Here is an 8052-nt window from a genome sequence, read left to right as displayed (position 1 = left end):
GTGTGCAGCCCCTGTTTAAGGACACCCCTAAACCTGTGTGCACAAAATCGGTCTGCACCCCTAAATCAGTGTGCAGCCCCTGTTTAGGGACACCCCTAAACCTGTGTGCACAAAATCGATCTGCACCCCTAAATCAGTGTGCAGCCCCAACACTCTGACACCCCACCTGCACATTAGATTACCCCAGAGCAAGAACAATTTCAAACCGTTTACAAAATACCTGCCTCCACCTGACAAAAACAGCAAGAACAAAGTTCAGAATTCAAACTGTATTTATCAGTAAAGTAACTTTGAATGAAACAACCTTGAGATTCGTCACACCCCGAATCGACCTACATCCCCTACTTCCCCATGTTTCCTGACACACCCCTGAATCTGCGCTTATCCCCAAATCTGAGCGCACTCCTCAGCCCAGTAACACCCCTCATACATGGAATATTATCTCAGAGCAATAATCATGTCAAACTGCTCAGTAAATAGCGGCCTCCACCTTAAACTAACAGCAAGAAGAAAGTTGAAGGTGCATTTATCATTGAAGAATTCAAAAATGAAACAATCTTGGGTTTTGTCAAAGTACCAATTCGGCAGACACGCCAAATCCGTGTGCACCCACATATTAGTGAGCACCTCCAAATCTATGTGCACTGCCGAATCCGTGTGCACCCCAAACCGCTGACACTCTCCACATGCACATTAGATTATCCCAGAGCAAGAATCATTTCAAACAGTTCACAAATAGCTGCCCCACCCTAAAAAATAGCAAGAACAAAGTTCAAACTCCGAAGTGTATTCATTATTAAGGTATCTATAAATGAAACAACCTGAGATTGGTCACACCCTCAGATGCGCCGACGCTGCCACATTTGCTTTGTGTGAGAAGCCAGAGTGTGGTATTAGATGGTCTCCTCTCTGAATAAAGGCCTGTGACCAGTGGAGTGCCGCAGCGATCGGTGCTGGGTCCGTTGTTGTTTACCATCGATATCAACGATCTGGGTGATAATATGATACAGTACATCAGCAAGTTTCTGAATGCCGCCAGGATTGGGGGTGTAGTGGACAGTGAAGAAGGTTTTCATGTTTGTTTCAGCATGATCTGATCCAGCTGGAACAATGGGCTGAAAAATAACAGATCGAATTCAGTGCAGACAAGAGGGAGGTGTTGCTCTTCCATAGAACCAAACAGGGTCGGTCTTACCAAGTGAACGGAAGGGCACTGAGGAGTGTAGAAGATCAAACGGATCTGGCAATACAGGTCTATAATTCATTCAAAGTGGCTTCAAAAGTATACAGATTGTTTGGAACATTGGCCTTCATAAATCAATGTATCGATTATAGGAGATGGGATGTAACGTGTGAGATACTGATGAGGCCTTGCTACGAGATCTGTGTTCGGTTATCGTCACCGAGCTACAGGAAAGCTGTAAATAAGGTTGAAAGAGCACAGGGGAAATTTAGAAAGATGTTGCCAGGTCTGGATTATCTGAGTTAAAGACTGAATAGCTTAAAATTTTATCCTTGCAAAGTGCAAGATTGAGTGTAAATTTGATAGAGGTGTACAGAATTATGGGGGTATAGATCGGCAAGATTTTTCTCCTGACGTTGTGTGGGACGACAACCAAACGTCATGGACTAATGGTGAAAGGTGAAAAGCTTAAGCGGAACATGGCAGGTAGCCTCTTCACTCAATAGTTGAAATAATTGTCAGCAGCGGGTCATTGTGAGCTCGATTACAAGGTTTAAGCGAAGTGTGGATAGGTACACATATGGTAGAGGTAGAGAAGACTATTCCATGGTTCAGCGTGGCCTGCACGTTGCAAATGGCCTGATTCTTTGCGGTACTTCTCTATGATTCTAATTCTACTTTTTGTCCCTAATTAGGCCATACGTTTCCAAATCATTACAAATGGTTACACATCCTTTCAGCAGTACTAAGCGGGGATTCACCAGTTAGGGGGACAGACTGTGGGTTCTGTTGACGAGAATGAGACTCCGGAAAGGTATGTTGAATCTCACATGCCAGGGTGAGAAACACCTCGGATCGAGGAAGTAGTGTTCCTCAGTGAGTGGATGAGATGCTGGAGGTCGTAGTTTACAAGTGACAGAAATGTGTGCCCGGGAAAACTCTGTATCTACTGATCATAATTCTATCAGTTTCAAGATAATTGTTTAGATTGATATAACTGGTCCTCGGAATCTGACTGTAGTTTGGAAACACTACAATTTCGATGTCATCAGCAGAGTTCAGGCCGGTGTAGATTGGGTTACAATGCTTTCTAAGCTGAAAACATTCAGCAGTGCAGAGTTTATATGTTCCTGTTGGAGTGAAGGCCAAGGCTTCAGGGATCTTGATTTTAGAGGCATACTGAGAGTCTGATTAAGACGACGAAAGAGGCATAGACAGCTCGGATGAAATGAGTCACTCGGGAAGCATAAGAAAACATGAAATACTTCTCAGAGAATCAAAGAAGGAATCAGCAGGAATCAAAGAAGGTTTTCTCGAGCAGACAAGCTGAACGAGAATGCCAAGGGTCTCTAGAGATATGCAAGGGACAAACAGTCTTCCAAGAGAGACGGCGAAGATATTTTGAATGTTTTGTGTCTGTAGGTGCTTCAGAAACAGGTACATGGACAAAGGAAATGGGGCAGAACAGCACTGAGGTCATGGACCATATATGGATTATGGGGAAAGGGGAGTTTGCGGACTTGCGACAAATTACTGTGGATGAATGCCCAGGTCCAGATAGGGTGTCCTCCCCGGTTCATGTCGGTGGCTAATGCGGAAATTACAGGGACCTTGGCAGAGGGATTTCAAATGTCCTCAGCCACGGGTGAGATGCTGGAGATTAGCTTCCGATGGTCAAGGAATGTTCTAAGAATAAGCCTGGAAATTAGAGGGAAGGGAGCCTGACATCAGTCGTGGGTAACTTATTGGAAGACGTTTTAAGGGACAGGATAGAGAAACTTCTGAATATCAATAGTATTCTGGAAAAACTGCTTTTGCAGATGACACCTAAATTCAGAGCGTGTGTGGGCAGCGAAGTAGGTGATCAAAACTTTCAGCATGAATTAAGCAGCTGGAAAAATTTCTAAATATCATAGAAGGAATTTAATGCAGATTAGTGTGAGGTGTTGCACTTTGGGAGGACGAAGCAGAGAAGCACATACGGAGTGGATGGTAGGGAATTGAGGAGTACGGGAGAATAGAGGAATCTGGGAATACAGGTCCATAATTCCCAGGCAGGACATCGATTGGGTCATAAATTGAGCTTCCGTCACATTGACCATCATAAGTGCAGATGATTCTACACGTGGTAAAACCAAATGAAGATACACATTGGCTCTTAATACGACAAGGGGATCAATCCAGGATCCATTTATGTGAACATCCTGTGAGCCCTCTCCAACGTCAGCCCATCCTTCCGAAGATAAGGGGCACAAAACTGCTCACAATACTCCAAGTGAGGCTTCACCAGTGGTTTATAAAGTCTCAACATTCCCACCTCGCTTTTATATTATCGTCTTCTCGAGGTGAATGCCAACACCGCACTTGCCTTCCTCATCACCGACTCAACCTGCAAATTAGTCTTCATGTCAACCTGAAGAAAGACTCCCAAGACCCTTTGCGCCTCATTTAAAAAAAATCTATCAACTAATAAATAGTCTACCTTTTATTTATTCTACCAAAGTACATGACCATAAACTGCTTGACAATATATTCCATCTGTTACATTCTGCCCTTTCTTGTAATATGCCTAACACCTTCTGTAGCCTCTCTACTTCCTCAAATCTATCTGCGCTTTCACCTATCTTTGTATCTTCCGCAAACTTGGCCACAAATCACTCAATTCCGCCATCCAAGCCATTGACATATAATGTAAAAAGAAGAGGTCCCAACACAGCCCGCTGTGGAACACCACTAGTTACCGGCAGCCAACCAGAAAAGGTTCCCTTTATTCCTACGCTTCGTAACCCTCCAAACAGCCAATGCTTTCCACATACCAGCAGCTTTTGTGTAATACCATGTGCTATTAATTTGTTATGCAGCCTCATGGGTGGCACCTTGTCAAAGGCCTTTTGAAAATCCAAGCAGACAACATCCTCTGTTTCTCTTTCGTCTACCCTGATTGTTATTTCTTCAAAGAATTCGAACACAACCATGCTGACTGCAGCGTATTTTATCATGTGCCTCTAGGAACCCCGAAATCACCTACTTAATAATCGACTACAAACCACCGAGTAATAAGATAACATTTAACTTGACTCGGAATGTTTAAAGGAGATGTGCGTGCGAGTTTTCTTTTCACACTCATAGTGGTGGGTGCCTGGAATGAATGCCTGGGGAGGTGGTGGAGGCATCAGACGCGATAGAGGCTATTATATACCACGTGAGTGTGAGGCGAATGGAGGGATGTGGACCTTGTGCGGGCAGGAGGGTTTGATTTAGTAAGGCATTGAATGACCAGTTCAATTGGTTCAGAACAACACAGTGAGCAGAAGGGCCCGTACTGCTCCATGTTGGTGAGATCACAGCTGGAGGACCGTGCGCACCTCTGGTTGGTCACCTCTGGAAGGACGTGATTCGCCCGGAACGGCGGAGTAGGGATTCACGGCTTTTGCCGCCGGAACTGCAGGACTCGAGTCAGAAGGAGACTGGACAGTGACTGTCGCAAACAAGAGAAAATCTGCAGTTATCAAGGAGCTATCCTCCTTTTTCAAAGTAAGAGGCTACCTTTCTGCCAGAAAAGCTGCCGTCAACCGCATCTGTTCCAATTCACGCACGTCTCCATCAGCCCTCTCTCTGCTCCTCCTTCCTCTTTTTCTTTCTTTCATTGCCTTCTGTCTCTTTCACTAATCAACTTTCCAATGAACCTCCCCCTCCCATTTTTACATATCGTCTAGTGTAGGCTCTCCCCTCCCCTCACTTTTTAAATCTACTCCTCAGTTTTTTTTCTCCAGTCCTGCCGAAGGGTTTCGGCCCCAAACGTCGACTGTGCATTTTCCATAGAGGCTGCCTGGCCTGCTGAGTTCCTCCAACATTTCGTGTGTGTTGATTGGATAGTGATCGTGCACTGATCACAAATCTGAGTGATGCAACACTGATTCTGCTCTCCGCCACCACTGTCACGGTGCAATTGTCGGGTAATGCAAAGGGTGACAAAATCTGGTGTACGTAATGCATAAAGACGCGCTTGGATAAGAACTACAACTCCCGTAGGGCCTCACGCTCAGTCGGCGGAAGCTGCCGATCTGGAGGGACCGCGAAGCCATCTACTACTGTTCAATATGTCGCCTCCTCGCTCGCCGGGACTTTTCCTTCAGAAACACTCCTCCTCAGCCACCACAAACAACGCCGGATGGACTCACTGAGGCGTCGAAGGCCAACAACGTCGGTGACCATCGGTGAACTCTGCCATGGGCACGGAGCGGAAGAGGAAGGGTAGTGTATGGTGCAGATTTCAACCCGGCCTATCGTAGCTCAGACTTACCTCTGTTCCCTGCTTTTAGTGGTTGAGATGCCTGTCGGTCAAATGAGAGCTCACACGATGATTTATTAAGATGAACGTCAGTCAGCCTTGCAAACAGTTAAAGGGAATGTCGATTCGGTGTTCCAGAGAACCGGAGAACAGACTGACGTCAGTGGATATATGTCGTCATCACAGTTCTCTCAATAAAGATACTTCACTTGTGGATAAAATGAAGTTTGTGATGTTTATAACGGATGTGGTGAATTGTACTGATCAGATATCTCGTCATGCTGAGGAAATTAAAATTATTGCTAAGTCATTAGTGTTACACGGGAAGCTGTAAATGAAGCTCTAATGGGCGGGGTATCTGTATCCCAGTCTGCTTGTGAAGGAACATAATGGGATTACAAATATTGCAGTGGAGTGTGAGAACCCTAATTTCTAAAGGTTAATACTTCAAGAAGTTTATTTCAGAATCAGAATCCTTTATTATCGCTAAGTATGAGGATGCATACAGGGAATTTGATGCCGGTTTCACTGAGCTCTCACTGTACAGAATTAAAAACAAACAAAACAACAGTGCAAATAATCATAAACTATATACAATGAGGTCCACCTCATTGAATGTACAGGTGGACTTGATTTATAATAGACTAAAATTCAAGAGTTTATAAGGCTGATGGCATACGGAAAAAAAAACTGTTCTTGTACCTATTTGTCCTGGCATACAGTGATCTAAAGCGCCTACCAGAAGGAAGGAGTTGGAACAGGTGATGTCCAGGGTGTGATGGGTCTACAATAATGCTGCTTGCTCGCTTCCTGACTCTAGATGCATATAAGTCCTGGATCGAGGGCAGCTTCACACCAATAATCCTTTCCGCAGCCCTGACGGTTCTTTGGAGTCTATTCTTGTCTTGTTTGGTGGCTGATCCAAACCAGACAGTGATGGACGAACAGAGATCAGACTGGATTATTCGTGAATAGAATTGAATCAGCAGCTCCTGAGAGAGGTTGTACTTCCTGAGTTGACGGAGGAAATACAACCTCTGCTGAGCCTTTTTGATAAGAGCGTTGGGTGTCTGATGCACCATCAACAACTCTCGGAGACGGGAGGCGAACGATAGGCTTTTATTAGCTGCAAGAGACCACGATTAGTAGCAAGAGACACAACATCCTGGAGACTGAGGGAGGAGCAGTGCCTCCAACCGCCTTTATACAGGGGTCTGTGGGAGGAGCCACAGGAGCAGTCAGCAGAGGGGCGTGTCCAGACAGGTATATGTAGCTTACCACAGTGTCCACTTCAGGTCCTGGGAGATTGTGACACCCAGAATTCTGAAGGTCTCCACGACAGACACAGCACTGTTGAGTATAGAGAGTGGGGGGGGCGAAGTTACTGGGGGGCTCCTCCAGAAGGCCACTGTCATCTCCACAATCTTGAGCGTACTTAGCTCCAGTTTGTTCTGACCACTCCAGAGGACCAGCCGTTCCACCTCCCGTCTGTATGCAGACTCATCACCGTCTTGGATAAGGCCAATGACAGTTGTGTCGTCTGCAGACTTCAGGAGTTTAACAGATGGATCCTGTGAGGTGCAGTCATTAGTGTAAAGGGAGAAGAGCAGTGGGGAGAGCACACATCCCTGGGGGGATCCGGTACTGATTGTCCGGGTGCTAGAGATGATTCTCCCCAGGCTAACTTGCTGCAGTCAGGAAGCTTGTGATCCACTGACAGATGGCAGGGGAGACAGTAAATTGGGTGAGTTTGGAGTGGAGGATTTCTGGGACAATGGTGTTAAACGCCGAGCTGAAGTCAACAAACAGGACCGTCACAGAAGTTCCTGGTTGTCGAGGTGTTGTAGAATGTAATGCAGTCCCATGTTGACCGCATCATCCACTGACCTATTTACCTGATAAGCCAACTGCAGGGAGTCCAGCAGGGGGCCCATGATGTCCTTCAGGTGAGCCGACACTCGTCTCGCAAAGGACGTCATGACCACAGATGCCAAAGCAAGAGCAAAAGCAGAGGTCTGTAGTCATTTAATCCCTGGATAGTGGGTTTCTTAGGGACTGGAATGATAATGGAGCGCTTGAAGCAATGAGGGATTTCACACAGCTCCAGTGATCTACTGAAGATCCGTGTGTAGATGGGGGCCAGCTGATCAGCGCAGGTCTTCAGGCAGGAGGGCGACGCACCGTCTGGGCCTGGCGCTTTCCTGGTCTTCTGCCTCCGGAACAGCTGACTCACCTCCCTCTCACAGATCCTGAGTGCAGGTACAAGGGAGTTGAAATGAAGAACAAATTTCTGATTTGTTAAACCTCCGGATGTTATGTGGATGCAGGTATCCCGGTTGCTACCACCAGATTTAGTGTCCATAATAATTCTGAAACGGTAGAAGATTTAACATTCGTTTCGAACATACTTGCTGGAGTCTGTATGTGGGATGTTATGGATGATGAAACATTGGGGAGTGATCATTTTCCTGTCTTTATAAGCCTGAGTTTGGATATATATCCGGGACAGGGAGCCAGTTGTAGGAGGTGGAATTTCTGGTAAAACAAATTGAGAGAAGTTAAAGGTTTTCTGTGATGG

Source organism: Hemitrygon akajei, unplaced genomic scaffold, assembly GCF_048418815.1.
Source record: "Hemitrygon akajei unplaced genomic scaffold, sHemAka1.3 Scf000034, whole genome shotgun sequence".
Taxonomy (NCBI): domain Eukaryota; kingdom Metazoa; phylum Chordata; class Chondrichthyes; order Myliobatiformes; family Dasyatidae; genus Hemitrygon; species Hemitrygon akajei.
The sequence above is the reverse complement of the archived record's forward strand: the minus strand, read 5'-3'. Positions refer to the sequence as shown.